At 36.9% G+C, this 17,412-nt stretch overlaps 1 long non-coding RNA gene across 2 annotated transcripts in view; it reads right to left on the minus strand.

Moving 5' to 3' along the window:
* The window catches only part of LOC146401014 (uncharacterized), a 156,632-nt gene that overhangs the window by 75,927 nt on the left and 63,293 nt on the right, over positions 1 to 17,412 (minus strand). For both annotated transcript variants that reach the window (XR_014813248.1, XR_014813249.1), the window contains exon 2: positions 197 to 269. This is a non-coding gene — a long non-coding RNA (uncharacterized LOC146401014). The remainder of the gene's footprint in view (positions 1 to 196; positions 270 to 17,412) is intronic.

A 17,412-nucleotide genomic window follows, 5' to 3' on the forward strand; every position in this document is an offset into this window, starting at 1 on the left:
CCAGCTCTTCTTATGTCTGAACTTTATTTCCCATCCCTCTCCCCTTCTCACTCCACTCCAGCCAAGCTTATTTTTTTCCCTGTTCCTTGAACTCACCACAGTTGTTCTCATCAAGCTCACCCTTCCTTTAGCTCTTTTGCCTAGTATCATTTCAGTATACAACATATTCCCACATGAATTTAACATGGCTTGTTACCTTAATTCATAGTGGTCCATTAAATGTCATCTCTTCAAAACAGTCTTCTCTTTAGAGCACGGAGGCCTCCATTCTGAAAGGAGAATATATGCATACAACTCTATTATCTTGTTCTTTCTTCTGAATCCTCCATCTACTTTTTTTTTTTTTTTTTTTTTTTTTTTAAATCTAGCACTACTCTGTCTCAGGATCATCCACCAACAAATCTACAAAATTGTAGCAGCAAGTAAACCATACTGCATGACCTCTGCATGGTCCAGACTGAATGTTGCTTCAGCCATGGGATTAAGGCATAGAAGTGTTTGTGTGCAGTATTAAAACCAGATGGTGTCATTTTAATTAGTGTAATGGGGGTTCTTAATCAGGAAAAGTGTACTAACAAAGCCAGGATATATCATGACCATTAAAAAAAAAAAATGAGCAAAGCCATTACTTTCAAATGTTCTTGAAATTTTTCTATAGAAATATGTTTCCATTAACACGTGCTTGTGAGCCTTTTCCAAAATTCTTTCCATAATCATTTTTAATTCATTGAATGAAGAGACAAAAAGCATAAATATCTTAAATGGCACATAAACATAGTTTTGGGGCTTCACTTTGGGTGTGTGTGTGTGTGTATCTTCTGTGTGCACAAGGTGTGTTTCCTCAGAAATAAATAAAATAGAAGATAAATCCTCCCTTTGGAACCATTAACCACAAAAGATTCCTACGAGAAAAGTGAAATTTAATTTGGGAGGGATGAATGGAACAATCTGGTCCCATAAGTGGTGCAATATACTTAGCTCTATTCCAATCATTTTAATAACTCACACCCACTCTTTATCCTTTTCACTTGCCTGTGTTTTAGCACTTCTATGCATATCTCTAGAGACCTGAGCATTCTTTCCATGTTTCTGACACTTGTTCTTATACGTATTGGGGCTGATCTTCTCTCTTCCATTAGATTTTAAATTTATGGTGCACCAAAAACTTTATAACTCCCCACTCCACTTAGTAGCTCCAGCTGAAGTCTTACCTCCTTCCTGAACTCTCCCTTAGACCCTTCTGACCCCTGGTGATCTTTTCCTTCTCCAAATTCATACTGCATTTTTCATTGCATCACATCCCACAGCACTTTCTGTAATAACATTTACTGAGCACTTGTTATTTGACACACACTCCTCTGTACTTTGTATGCATTACTAAATTTAATTCTCACAATAGCCCTATGCATCAGGTATGGTCTTTATGCCAATTCAATAAACCAGATTAAAACACTCGCTCAAGTTATACAGCCAGTAAGTGTGACCGCTAACCAAGATTTCCAAATTTGGAGATATTCTTTTTAACCATTCTGTTTGATCATGTTACACTGTCTCTCACACGTCTACTTGTATACAGATATGTCTTACACATTGATTTAGTCTCAGCCAAATGTCATTCTGTATGCAAGTCTCCACAGTGCTCAGGTCTGTATTATGGGAGGCACTCAATAAATACACCTTAGCAAATTTAGAAGCTAGAGCTGGGACTAAACAGTCCTCAAAAAGAGTCTCTACAGTCCTACATCAGCTCACCTAGCTGCCTGTAGCCAAGTATTTTTAAAAATCTATGAGACTTCAGCATTTCTATTTTTGAGATCCTCAGAATATTCCAAGGAAATGGATTTATTCTATGTAATGGAGGTTATTATTTTTAGGATCTAAGGAAGGAAAGTCAGGCCTGCAAAACCTTCCATTCTCCAACATGATCAGACACAGTACTTCCTTCTGGTGTAGAATGAGTATATACAGTGTAAATAGAAATATTTCACCTTAATTTATGCTGTGGGGTGAAACAGAGATGATAAGAGAGAGAGGATAAAAATGAATCACTATTCATTAAGCCTCCCTATATCTTATTACCCAAATTTACCTTAAAATTGTATTTTAAAGCATTTTAAAGACATTGGCTATAAGAAACCTGAATTCCTCATTTCCTTCTGTTTCCTAATGCAGGGGTTCTTAGAACTCTATGGTGTCAACATACAGACTTCAGGGTGTTCAAAAAACATTACAAAATTCTCTGTAACATTATGTGTGTCTTTGTGTTTAACTGAGAAGTTTCATGGCTTTCACCAGCTTTGAAAAGGAGCTTTGACCAATACCCTTAAAATAAGAGGCCAATAAGATCCACTGCTTTCCTGATTATAGTACATCATAAATAACCTGAAAGTTCTTTATTTGCCCATAATCAGATGGATTAACTGATATTAAACTTCTTTGAATGACACTTTCAGGGTTTAATATAAGGAAAGTGAAAAACCCAAACTGATGATATTTTAGAACAGAATTATTTTCTATTCTTTAAAATGATTGAGAACCCCAAAGTGCTTTTGTTTATGTGGAAGCTATCTGTGAGTAATTACCACATTAGAAACTGAAACAAATAATTGAAAAATGCAAGTATATGTAAGCACACATTCCATTAGCCTTCAGAAGAGTGGCACCATCAGAGTGATGGTCATGTAATCTTTAGAAAACACCATGCGACCAAAAAGAATGAGATGGAAGAGGCAAATGTTGTTTTTGTTTTATTATGAAAATAAGTTCACTTTGCAGCTCCTTGAAGGCTCTAAGGGACACTAAGGTGTACTCAGATGACATTTTGAGAACTACTACTTTAGAGAAACTAAAATCCTTAAAAACTGGGTACTATTGGGTACTATTTCCCCAATTACTTTGGGCTTTTCTGTTTTTCTTTTTCTGGCTGCACCCATGGTATAAGAAAGTTACCAGGCTAGGGGTCGAATTGGAGCTGCAGCTGCCAGCTAACAATATAGCCACAGCAACTGAGGAAATGAGCCACATTTGTGACCTACATCACAGAGCATGGCAATGCCTGATCCTTAACCCACTGGGGGAGGCAGGGATCAAACCCTCAACCTCATGGTTACTAGCTGGGTTTGTTACCACTGAGCCACAATGGAACTCTCATTTGGGTTTTCGGAAAGCTGAGATCCAAACCACTCATATCCGGGAAATGGAGTGAAGTGTTAACACTATCCTCATTCTAATTTCTTCCCTTAGTTTTTCTTTGCCTTACTTTTATCACGTATTTATTTCATCTTACAATACCATGTATTCTTTACAAATCCCCTTAAGTCCTTATTGAACAAGATAGTATTTAAAGAAACAAAGCAAAAATAAGTACTAAATTACCATAAAATGCTAAGATGGAGGCAATAGTTTTTAAAAATAATTTATTCTGAAGTTGCCATCGTGGCGCAGTGGAAACGAGTCCAACTAGGAACCATGAGGTTGTGGGTTTGATCCCTGGCCTTGCTCAGTGGGTTAAGGATCTGGCGTTGCTGTGAGCTGTGGTATAGGTCGCAGATGTTGCTCGGATCTGGCATTGCTGTGGCTCAGCTCTGAATGGACCCCTAGCCTGGGAACCTCCATGTCCCGCAGGTGCGGCCCTAAAAAAAAGATGAAACAAACAAACAAACAAAACGAAAAATAATTTATTCTGAACTTACTAAGCTCAGTGTCATGATAATATTAGAAAATGTGTAACTAAATTTAGCAAGTTAAAAATTGTGTAATGGAACAATTTTAAAGCTAGAAGTTTTGGTGTTTTAGTCAAGTCTTTTCTTTATGCAGAGCAAAAAGTAAAGTGATGTTTTATTTGTTTCCTTAACTACTGAATATTTTAAAAAATTCCTTTAGTCCTTGAATAGAGAAATTACTTTGAAAGAAATATAAGGTATTTTTATTGTATTTTTATTGTTAATGGTGAGGAACACATGATAATTCTCCTACACAAATGAGCTGTGATGCCATTGATCTGTGTCCTCAATCTATGTCGGGCCATGTCAAATACGCCAGAAAAATGGAGGTCGTGAACGGAAGCAGGGACACCAGAAGCAATGAGTGTCTGTACCTGTGAACTGTTCATCATTGACAAGAAAATACCCCATGTTTCATGTGCAACTGTGACCTTCCCTTTCTGCCAGTAAGTAGCCTAATGTTAAAGATAAATGTTTGAAAACAGGAGATTTCTCCCATGAAACCATAAATCTGTGTTTGTGGTATTGTCTAATCTCTGTTGTGGGAATGGATCTGACATCACCATGTGAAAATTATGACTTCTTTCAACCCCAAACCAAGACGCAGACGATGATGATGAAAAATTTCCTCTTCATATTCAGGCAAATGTCACAATCGTGTATGATTCTGTTACCTATGTTGAGAAGCAAACAGACTTAAGGTTTACTGTCCTCTTAATTAGAATTATCTTCCAGGAGAAGTCATGGTTTATGTGCTCAGTAAAGCAGTTGAACTGAGCCCTTACTTCCTCTCTCGCTAATCCTGAGCTGGAGAATGCAAATGTCATCACTGTAATATTACAAGTCATGGAAAGAACCCAGAAAAGAGGATTTTCATCCAAAGGTTCAAATCAAGTCCATATTTCCAGGTCCCCAATCACTTCCCTATGTTCTTTCATCAGACATTTCCAGAGTGCATCACACCTTGCTGGAAATATCCTTTAAATTCCACTTGTCAGAGTGACATGATGCAAAAGTTGTGCTTTATGGTAGGAAAACAACCTGCCACCTACTTATCTATGCATCCCTCTGTCAATCCCTGAAACACCCTCCAAGAAAACACTATTGCTTTCCTTATCCTCCCTTCCCTGTCTTTAACATCTGAGTACATGCTGGAGGTAATGACATCATGCAATAACCTTCCTCTCTCAAAGAGCATGCAACACCTTTCAGTCAAGATGCTCACAGTGAACATTTACCATGCATCCTAACTCCTCCCTGCGCAAGGGTAACCATCTTCACGTCACCACGGAGAAGTTCATTTACAGAAGGTCACTCTATGATCTGACAGGGAAGCTTGGAATCGAAGCCAGAAGCCCCAGCCCTCTGTGAAGTGTTGCAGCTAGAAAATACGAGGCCTGTTTCTTTGAGGAAGAAAGCCCACTCTGGGAGCAGGGTGATGATTTGGCTAAGCCGAGGATGGTGAGGTCTTCCTCAGCCCGGAGTGAGCACCACCTTCACAGTGGTTCTGAGGCCAGGTGCGACCTTTGCTAAGGAACTATTTCTATCAGCGCAAAGATGATCCTGCTCCACATTTGATAGTAATACGGAGGCAATTTTCTTATTTCAAAACAGAGGATTAGACTGGAGAAGAGCCACTCTAGAAACACCTTCCTTGACTTATAAAACAAAATCAAAACAAAACAAAAACAAAAACTCATGGTGAACTTCTATGAACTTCAGGCAAATTTTTACTCACTTTTTATTTTGAGGAATTCATAAAGTTTTGTCACTGTGAGTTGAATTAGGTATTCTGGGCAGCTGCTTTAGGGGGCATTGTTAAACCTGAATATTTTGAACTTGTTCACACTTTAGCATCTGAGAGCTTCAGTATGTCCCTCACTACGTATTCTATGTGTCTTGCAACTACCAGCAGGGTTCAGCTCAGCATCACCAGGGGAAAATTATTCAGTTAAACTAAAAACATAATTTGTTTTCCACCTATATTTCTAGCTCAAAACAGGTTCTCAACAAATATTTGTTGACTATAATAAAGAAAATTCTTGTCAAAACCCATGCTTGTGAAGGATGACTATGTCCCATGCTCATTTTATTTTATTTTTTTTGGAAAAAAAAGGATTTTTAGAGAGACAAGGGCAATTCAGGTGATAATGAAGAATAATTTGATAAAATTTGCTGCAAAAATATTTTGAGATCTATCATTACTCATGCAGGCATGGTTGCATATAGTGAACTGAATGTCCTTCATGTGATTTTACTTTCCCATCCTGCATAACTATTCTTTGTTGACATAACTCTGATCAGCCAAAGTAATGAAGCTACTGTGCTCATTTAAGTTTCAATTTTTAAGAAAGGCAAGACCTAAAGGATCAGTCAGAAATTCTGCCCTGTAAAAATGCAGCATCGAGTTAGATTTTAGTTCTTCTATAAACTAACCCATCCTGGAGGAGTTCCCGTCGTGGCTCAGTGGTTAATGAATCCAACTAGGAACCATGAGGTTTCAGGTTCGATCCCTGGCCTCACTCAGCGGGTTAAGGATCTGGCGTTGCCATGAGCTGTGGTGTAGGTAGCTGACACTACTCCGATTCCACATTGCTGTGGCTGTGGTGTATGCCAGAGGCTACAGCTCTGATTAGACCCCTAGCCTGGGAACCTCCATATGCCACAAGTGTGGCCCTATAAAGCAAAAACAACAACAACAAAACAAAAACAAAAAACAAAAAAAACTAACCCATCTTAAATAAGGCTTACATTTTTTCAACTTAAATGATTATCACCATATAGAGATAAGCAGACGTTTGTCAACCAGTAGCCTGGAATCCAGTATACAGTGACATATAAACTTGTATAAAGAAGTGATAAACACAGGTTAATTACTGGGATAATGGGAAGGGGTCAGGAAGACACACCCTCCACCTGAAAAAAAAATCCAAAAATGCGAAGCACTTTTTAAGACTTTAGTAACCTTTCACCTGACTCACATTGGTTAGAGGCCAATATTGACCACAGGGACTGGAATTCATTCTGATGATGTGATGGTAAAATGTTGTGAGTTCAATGAGTCTGGTGGTCTTGGCACTATTCCCAGAGAACTTGAGTTCCCAGCACTTAACTAAAGGACCTCAACTTTGGTCCAACTGGCAGTCTTTGTTCTGTCAAAAAAGACTCAGGGTGGAAATGAGCCATGGGGACACATTTTTTCCTTCCTACTGACAGGCTTCATCTCTGAATGAGTGGAAGGAACTCTGGTGGTCATCTCTGGAGAAGCAGTGGCCAGGACCCTCTTCTCATCTCAGTCTGATCTGTGATTGCAGTGGACTCAGGTTTTGAAGGAGTCCTTCTCAAAGCCTTTTGCTAATGCAGAGGAACCTAAAGGAACATAAAATTTATCACTTGGAAAGAGAATAATTTCAATGTGCAGCCTCCATATCAGAGTCCTCAAGGAGGAATGATGAATAAGCTGAGAAATTTTATTCAGCAGAACAATTCCCTTGGGTTTGAGAAAGACTGAGCCATGGTCATCTTTATTAGAAAGTATGCACCTGAAGCCTCCCAGACAGAGGGAGAGAACATTTACAATCCCCATTGTACAACATTTTTAAAAATCTTTAGAAAGCATTAGTGCATTAATACACAAGGGTTTTTGTTCTGACTGCCTGATATGGAAATTCCAGCTGCTCATCTTTAAAAGCTAACACTTTCCATTACAAAGTGGGTTTTGCGCTGTTTTTCTTTTAATCTGTGGTATTTGTTTATCGAGTCTACGGTCCCTATGGTTTCTAAAATTACTAAAGGAAGAAACCCTTCCCAAAGTGTTGTAAGTGGCTGGGGTGAATGACTCTGATCATGGATCAAGCTCCAAAAATATATGAAAAAAAGTGCAAGCCACGTTATGGTGAAGTGATTCTAGCCTCGATTATTGTACAATTCCACTGATGTTCAACCCAAATGGATTATCTACAAGAAAATGATACAAAGCCCAGAAGGTCCTTGGAGGAATTCAATCACAGTAGAAGAAGATGCAGGTAATCAGAAAACAAATCACAAAATTAAGTTTACAATAGAGAGAAGGAACCCTGAAACAACAGTCACGAAGAAAAAAAAAACTGCACATGTAGCAAGACGGTGCAAGATGAAAATTTAGTCAGCTCTTCCAACTTGTATTTCATTTGGCCTATTGGTTAAATATGACACTGGTCTTCATGCCCTCTGTCTTGAAATATTCTCTTCTCTTGACTACTGTAGTACTAATCTCCTATCCAGGCTCCTATTCTGATATCCTTCTGCCTGGAAATTTTGATATTTTTCAGGGACCTGGATCCTCTCTCCTTTAGAGTCTGTGGACTTTCCCAGGAATATACAGTAGTATTGTTTGGCTTTAGATTCCATCTACTTGATAATAACTCCTGATTTGGTTAGGGCTTATTTGGAAGCCAGAGGCAGAAACTCACATTAAATCAAATAAATTTCAAAAAGGGTATTTATTGACTGAAAAACTGAAAAATCCAAGCACAGTTATCATTAAGGTGTTCAACATATTCATTCACTTAACATTTTTTTTTTTTTTTTTTTTTTTACTGAAAAATTACTGTCAGGTCAAACACTATTTGAGGATTAGGGATAGAAAAGTAAACTAAATAGACAACATTCTCTGACATCATGTGTTGGACAAAAAGCAAATAAGTAATATCAAAAGTATACAAAATGATGTTAGATGTTGGTAAGCGAGAGGGAGAAAAATAAGGCATGCAGGGGAGATAGGGAGGGCTGGGACGGAGTGGGGCTGCTAATATAAGGAAAAAAATGTCACTGAGAAAGTAACATGTTAGTCCAGATCTAAAGGAGCTGAAGGACTAAGCCATATAAAGAGCTACAGAAAGAATGTTCTGGGCAGAGGAAACAGCAAGAGCAAATGCCCAGGGGTAGGGTGAGCCTAAAGAGCATGAAAACTACAAGGAGTCCAGGGTAACTGCAGAAAAGTGAGCGAAGGAGAGAGTCACAGATGGAAGCACAGAGGAAGCCAGTGGGCAGACCATGTAGGGCCTTTTGGGCCTCTTTATTGACCTGTCCTCTTTATTTTGAATGAAATCTAAACCTTTGCTGTGTTTTAAGGAAGAGAGTGTCAGGACCTAATTTAGGTTTTGACAAGATTATTCTGATGGCCAGAATAAGGGAAGAAAAGTTGGGATCAGGAAAATCAGTTGATACATGTATCATCCCCAAACTCAAGGGCTTAAAACCATAGGCATTAATGATTACTCATGAATCTTCAGGTAATCTGGATGTTTTCTTTGTCTAGTCTCAACTGAGCCTACCCATGTATCTGTGGTTGGCTATAAGGCAGCTCTGCTGGCCCTCCCATATTTTGTAAGATTAGCTGACTGGAAGCTAGCCTCAGATGGTCTCAGCTGGGATGTCTGGATATCTCGTCTTCATGTTGCCTCATTCTTCAGCAGGCTGGCCTTGGTTTATTCATGTGGTGGTGGCAAGGTTTCAAGAGACAGAGGAGGAGCATGCAAAGCCTTTGTAAGCTGATCATGGAACTGGCACAGTCACCTTTGCCATATTCTGTTGGCCAAAGCAAGTCACAAGGCCAGTCAAGAACCAAGGGGTAGGGAAGTAATTCTATCAGTTTATGGGAAAAGCAACAAAATCATGTTGCAAAGCATATGTGGGCAGTCCAAGAATCCACGACAGTAATTTTTAAAAATACGTGATTGAATCCTATGTAATTTGAAGACAGAACCAAGAGAATTTACTGAAGAACTGAAAGCAAAGAGAAAGAGGAGTTGAAATTGACATAAATGTTTTTGTCTCAAGCAAGCAGAATGATGGAGTTGCTGTTAACCTGGAAGAAGATGGTAGCAGGAGATAAATAATTTGTCCTCTCCATCAGGATTCAAATATATATATATATATAATGATTTTCATTTTTCCACTATGTATATATATATATAATGATTTTATTTTTTCCATTATATATATAAAATGATTTTAATTTTTTCCATTATAGCTGGTTTAGAGTGTTCTGTCAATTTTCTACTGTACAGCATGGTGATTCAGTTACACATACATGTATAGATTCTTTAGGATTCTATTTTTAAGCTCTGATTTCCTGTAGAAGTAGGCTTTCCATATCCAGAAAAAAAAATGGGCACTAGTAGTTTCAGTATGTCTCTTTCTGTATTACCAATTAAGCAGAAAATAAAAGTCTCTTTTTCCACAGTTTTATTAGAAGTTCTGAACTTACTTTCACTTGATGAGTTAAGCCCTGTGCCCATTCCAGAACCAGTCATTGCGACTATAATTGCCCAGGTGTGTCTTCGCCCTTGAAGCCTGTGAGTGCTATCAGTCTATGTGAATTACATGGGTTGGGAGAGGAGCAGTGGTGATTTTTTAGAAAGAAATGGAGGTTGTATTACTAGGGAGAGTAGTTTCTAGGTGCCCCTGGCCCCAGAAACAAAAGTATCCATCACAATTCCAAAATCTGTATCTGCGACCAAGAACTTTCTTATGTCTTGTCTTCCTGGATGATAATGTCACCTGCGTATTCCATAGGCACCTCAAGCCTAATATATAAAAATCTATACTCATCCTTTTCTACCGCCCTTGCAAATATTACTATCTCATGTGTTTCTTATCACAGTGAATGGTACCACGATCCCTCCATTTGCCAAGTAAGAAAGCTAGGAATCATCATTCATTTCTACTTTCAATAATTAATGAAGTCCTATAAATTCTGTATTCTGAATATCTATCTAGTGGGGCCACTGTCCACAGTTTTTCCTGTAGCTCACTGACTAATTTCTTTGTCTTTATTCTCATCCCTAGTTAATCCACACCTGAATTAATTTTTATGTGGCTGACAGGGATATTTCTACAAGAAGATACAATTATATAATTTCTTTGACTGATGTCCAGATAATCAGTCCCTATTTAGATTAATACGGGTTGAAAAGTCCCTGTCTACCTCTCCAGTTTCCTGTATTGTTATTTTTAACCACTCAGAGTGTGTTCTCCTCATACTAAACACATTCAGTTACTCTAAGGAACTCATCACTTCCCTCTCATCTTGGGCTAGTTATTCTGTTTCTTTTCTTCACACTGTGCAGCTGTAATGGAAGGAAATGAGTGGAAATGCCAAGAAGCCTAAGTATAAATGGCAAATAATCTTGAAGATCAAATAAATTCATGGCATATGGGAAAAATGATGAGATCTAGTTTTAATTACAAGGGTTTTTAAAATGGAAAACATCCTGCCAAGAAACCAAATACAAAAATGTTTAGACTGCATTTCAGTTACAGTTAGAAAACATAAATACAATGAGTTTGAAACTTTATATTCATCTTATGGACTTAGGTGCATATTAAATGTCCAACTGAAGGTGTCACATGAGCTGGTAAGATTAATATTAGGTGTCTCTGTTGCTGATGTTGAGGATATACTCTGCAACACCAAATCTTACAGAGACATCTATCTCTTTGAGCCTTTTGCCCAGTTTTTAATAATATCTTGGTTTCTTCTCACATGAACTTTCTCCCAGAGCCTCAGAGCTTCTTGGCAGAGAAAACTGGGAAAATACTTGGCTTCACAATACTCCCTCTGCAAAGATGATGCTCTCACCCACCACACAGTCTTTTTAGATCATTTAATAGAGCATCTATTATATCAGCCTGAAGCATTTGCATTTGGATGCTGTCCCAACTTCCCAATCTTCCAAAACACAAGTACTATCAAGCAAAATGACAAAGAAGCTCATCAGACCAAAAAGGTCATATCAAATATAACTTTCATTGACCACTCTTTAAAGCTATACAATGCTAATTTCATGCCAATTTCTGGCAATTTTATCTCAATCAGTATGTCCTGGCAGTCAGCCAATAAAGCTTTAGATATACTGAGCTACAGTCTGAGAACACTAACAAATAAATGGCAAACTTTAAATGTTATTCCCATAATGCAATTAATGTGGATTTTCTACAATCATCTCCCTTTAGTTAGATAGAACTCCATACAAACTACTTTGAAGAGATATCTATCAACTAGATTAAAACTCCACCTTTGTCACTTGTTTTCAAAATCAGTGTCGGAAGTTTAATGTTTCATTCAGTTCATTCCTACAACAATTTCCCTTGCATCTCACCTCATGGGAGGCTCCTTCTGTGCCCATATTGTAATATTTCAAATAAACGTGCTTTAATATTGCCATTTAACTCTGTTTTAGGGCCTATCCTCCCATTTCTGCCTTTGTCTTAGTTTTTAAGATCTTCTCCCTGGCACATAAGAGTATAAGAGAGTCAGAGCAGGAGATTTGTGTACAAACCCTCCCTACCACAGATCATTACTCATCTTCTGACTCAAGTCCGGAGGCTTAGAACTGTCTGTTTTAGTCACAATTGATTTTTAATACAACTACAACAACTGTGTTGAGAAATGTCATTGGCATGTGACATTTCAGTTACGTGTGGGGGCAGGGGTGCTTGCCTTTAACGCAGCACAGGCACTAGAGAAGTTCATGATATACAGTTCTTAAAATTAAGTTTAAAGATATAATAAATTAACAAGCTAACAGGCAACTTTAATGGAAAACTATAACTCAAGTTAACCATTTTTGGGGAGTTAAATTCTGAAAGTTAGTTCAGACATTCCATTTTCTTGAATGGTAGTCAAGAAAACAAATTGAGAATGTGCAATATCAAAAAAACTAAGAAAATTTAAATTTTAGGAGTCATAACATTACTTTTCTTAAAAAATAGTTCATCTTTAAAATAGTTTACTAACTGTTACTTGATATCGATATGATTATTTTAAGTTTGGCTGCCTTAGCTGAGTAGCTAACACTAACCAAGAGAACCTAAAGATTGAAGTAGGTACAGAGAGTAATGGAGACAGCATTCCTTGGAATTCACCTTTGCCCAGGAAACCAACCTTCTGGACAAGTCTAGGTGTCAGAAACTGATTTAAGAAGATGCTAAAGAGCCTAATACTTTAACATATTAATGCCTATGAGATGGGATGCACAAATTCAGATTTCAAATTTGTAATTTTTAATGCAGATATAATAATTTTTGGAAAGAGCAATCTCAAACCTTTGTACTAAATCAAAGGGAAAAAAGTCAGTATCTCAGGCAGATCATCAAAGTGAAACTACTTTACATATATGTGCAACCAGGACAGAAAGTATACTAACACCTTGAACATATTCTACTGAAATACTTTAATATTTTCTGAGCTAAAATAAAGGAATAAAAGATGTAACTATGTGATTCAGCACCCAAATCTATTTAGAAGCTATATTAAGTAATGCTGATATTACTTTACGGGTTAACCATAACACATGAATTTTAAATTTAAGTGCCAGAAAATCTGACCCTACATCTAATATGACTCTCAACATTCATCCAGCAGAGGGCAATGGTGCATACTTCCAGCTCAGCTCTGACCAGGGAAAGGGGGAGAATCCGAGGAAAAGAAAGTGCGGGGCTGCCAATAGGCAAAGCACAATACCGTTAGAATTTATTATAGATATCCCTAAGGTTTGTTAGTAATGAGACATAAGGCACTTCAGATCTTCAAGATTTATTGAGATGCTGGTAGAAAGAGCCAAAAAATGAGGGAAATCAAGCTTCTGAAATGCTTTATCTCAAATTAGAGTCAGACGATTTAACAGTGATGGGAATTATGCAGCTCTCTCTCTTATTCTTTTAAACTCTGTTTCTTATTTTATTTCACTGAATACTATTAAAAATCATCTTGTTATATCCTTGTATGCAACAAGAAAAATAGTGGTAACTAATATTTATTGGGACTTTATAATTTTGTCAGGTATTGTCTTAAAGTCTTTACCTACACTATATGCTATAAAATGAACATTTATATTCCTTCGAAATTCTTATGTTGAAGTTCTCCCCCCTAACTTGATGGCTTTAGGAGGTGGGGCCTTTGGAAGGTAATGAAGATTAGATGAGGTCAGGAGGGTGGTGCCCCCATAAACAGGATGAGAGCCCTTCTAAGAATAATGAGAAAACTGGTTTCCTCTTCTCTGCTGTCTGCCATGTGCGAACACTGGTGAAGCAGCAGTCAGAGGGCACTCAACTGAACCTGACCATGCTAGCAACCTGATCTCAGACTTCCAGTCTCCAGAATGATGAAAAATAAATTTCTGTTGTTTATAAGCTGACCAGTCCATGGTACTTCGTTACAGCAGCCCAAAGGGACCAAGATGCTATACTAACTCATTTATTTTCTCAGCAACTTTATTGCATATGTATTCTTATTATTTCCATGTAAAGGTGAATAAACTGAGGTTAAGTAACTTTTGTAGTTTGAGCTTACTGCTCCTCACTGGCGAATCATATTTTAGAGTATTTCCTCCACCATATGCTTATATGTTATGGTACTGCAGAGGCATAGCATGCCTCCAAATCCCCACAATGGCTTACCCTCCTGCAGTGAACCCATGCAAATTTTCCTTCTGTCCAGATCTATGAAATACATATTCACATGTGTAATTCCTTGGTCTAAAAGCATATCAATACTTAATTTCACTAAGAACTGCCAATTTGTTCTCCAGAATGGGTACACCTGGTCTCAAAGAGAATTCTTGGCTTCCCGATTCTCACTAGTTAAGATTTTAATATGTGCCTCTTAAATATATTTATTAATTTGCATTTTGCAAGATCATTAATGAGTCTTGTCATTTCTCTAAATAAACATGTTAGCCATTTGGATTTCTCATATTCTATCCCCAAATGATTAATTTTATGTGGAGAAGTCCAGTTTTCACCTTAGGTTTCCTCTTACTTGGGAGAACTCCACTAACCTTGGATCACAAAGATATAATTTAATATTTATTTTCCTACACTCAGGTTACAAGCCACATGAAATCCACTTTCATATATGTTGTATAATAGGGACTGAGTTGTATTTTTATTCATATGCTGAACAGTTTTCCCAGTCCCATCTTCCCATTTTTTCCAATCATTTGGTAGTGACAACTCAAGGTCCTATACACACACACACACACACACACACACACACACACACACACACACACACACATCTTTATAAACTATCAGTGGTGTTCTACTGGTCTATTTTTATGCTTTTATGCAAGTTTAATACTATTTTCATCACTATGGCTTATTATAATTTTGTCATGTGCATTAGGGCATCATGTACACACAGTGAAATCATCCTCTGAGGTAGGACAAACACATTGTCAATGTAACTTCTGCCACCATACCAAGCTATTGAAAAGAATTTATCACCTCTCTCCCAAATACTCTCATTCTTCTTTGTAGTCAACTTATATTCCAACCCAGACTCTGGTAATAGCTGATTAGTTTTTGTCCCTCTAGATTTGCCTTTTCCAGAAAGTTATGCAAATGGAATCAGAAAGTATGTAGTGTTTTGAGAATGGCTTCTTTCACTTGGCAAGATTCATTTGATACAATCCACACGGAGTGTATTAGTAGCCTGTTCTTTTTTATTGTTGAGTATTAAGCTATCCTTGGAAGATGACATTCACCAGTGAATTGTCAGTTTGTTGCTTGACATTTACTTTCTTAACAATGTTTCTAGAAAAGCAAAACTTTTTAATTTCAAGGAAGTTCAATGTATCAATTTTATCTTTTATAGATAGTGCCTTTGGAGAGGTATGTAAGAAATACTTGCATATCTCAAAATCACAATTTTTTTTCTCACATAAATTTTCTCCTCAAGTTTTATACTTTGTGGTTTTACAATGAGGACCACCATTTATTTTGATTTAATTTTTTTAAATATATTGAGGGTATGGGTCAAGGCTTATTTTTCTGTATATAGATGTCCAATTTTTCCAGTGCCATTTGTTGAAAAGACTATCCTTGCTCTATTAAATTTCCTTGGTACAACAATTGCCCGTATTGAGTGGGTCTATTTCTGTAGTATTTCTTCTGCTCTGCTATTCTACATAGACTCTTTGTCAATATCACTCTGCCTTGATCACTGTAGCTCTAGAGTAAATCTTGAAATCTGATATTATGTATTCTACATGTCCTTTTTCACTGAGATTTCTATATCAAAAAAAATGTGGTATCTTGTGGTAGTTTTGATTTGCATTTCTGTAATAATCAGTGATGTTGAGCATTTTTTTTCATGTGCTTATTAGCCATCTGTACATCTCCCTTGGAGAAATGTCTATTCAGGTCTTCTGCCCATTTTTTTCCACTTGGGTTGTTAGCATTTTTGCTGTTCAGTTGTATAAGTTGCTTGTATATTTTAGATATTAAGCCCTTGGATTGGGAGTTTGGGGTTAATGGATGCAAACTATTGCTTTTGGAATGAATTAGCAATGAGATCCTGCTGTGTAGCACTGAGAACTATGTCTAGTTACTTATGATGGAGCATGATGATGGGAGAAAAAAGGAATATATACATGTATGTATAACTGGGTCACCATGCTGTACAATAGAAAAAAAAATTGTACTGGGGAAATAACAATAAAAATGTGCCTAAGTTCTAAATAGACATTTATCCAAAGAAGACAGATAGATGGCTAAAAAGCACAGGAAAATTTTGCTCTACACTGCTAATTATTAGAGAAAAGCAAATCAAAACTACATTGTGGTATCATGTCACACCAGTCAGAATGGCCATCATCAAGAAGTCTACAAAATAATAAATCCAGGAGATGGTGTGGAGGAAAGGGAACCCCTCTATACCGTTGGTAGAAAGGTAAGTTAATACAACCACTATGGAAAACAGTATGGAGGTACCTTAATAAACAAAAATTAGAATTACCATTCAATCCAACAATCCCATTCTTGGGCATATAAAAAGAGAAAACCCTAATTTGAAAAGATACATGCACCCCTTGTTCATTGCAGCACTATTTACAATAGCCAAGACATAGAAGCAACCTATATCCCCAGTGACAAAGGAATGGATAAAGAAGATGCAGTATATATATGCAATGGAATACTACTCAGCCATAATAAAAGAACAAGATAATGCCATTTGCAGTGACCTGGATGGACTTATAGATTATCATACTAAGTGAAGACAGATAAAGACAGATCTCATATGATATCACTTAATATGTGGAATGTCATAAAAATAAAATGATACAAAATAACTTACTACAAAACATAAACAGATTCACAGACCTTGAAACCAAACTTATTACCAAAGTGGAAACAGAGGAGGGAAGGGATAAATTTGGAGTTTGGGATTAACATATACATAATAATATATATAAAAGAGATAACCAATAAGGACCTATTATATAGCAAGGGAATGCTGCTCAATATTCTAAAATAACCTATATGGTAAAAGAAACTGATAAATTATATATACTTTATCTGAGTCACTTTGCTATCCACCTGTAATTAATACAACACTGTAAATCAATTATGCTTAAAAAAATAAAAAGTGCTGGAAAAAAATGTTGAGAGCCAGAATAAGGGCAGCACCAGTGGGATTGGAGAGCTGGTCTAAGAGATGGTATTTAACATATTTACACATACATAAAAAATGAATTCAATATATGATTAGAGTAGGGAAAGAAAAACAATTTTAAAATTTTTAAAATTTCCTCCATTAAGAAGGATGCTTTCTTTCTGTGGGTTTAAGTTATATAGTTTTTTGGGGTTTTTTTTTCTTTTTTTTTTTTTTTTGTCTTTTAGGGCCGCACCCACGGCATACGGA

This window comes from Sus scrofa, chromosome 8 (genome assembly GCF_054392235.1).
Source record: "Sus scrofa isolate SSC_HxYL_T2T_F1_AM1 chromosome 8, Sscrofa_HxYL_maternal_Yorkshire_Landrace_v2.0, whole genome shotgun sequence".
NCBI lineage: Eukaryota > Metazoa > Chordata > Mammalia > Artiodactyla > Suidae > Sus > Sus scrofa.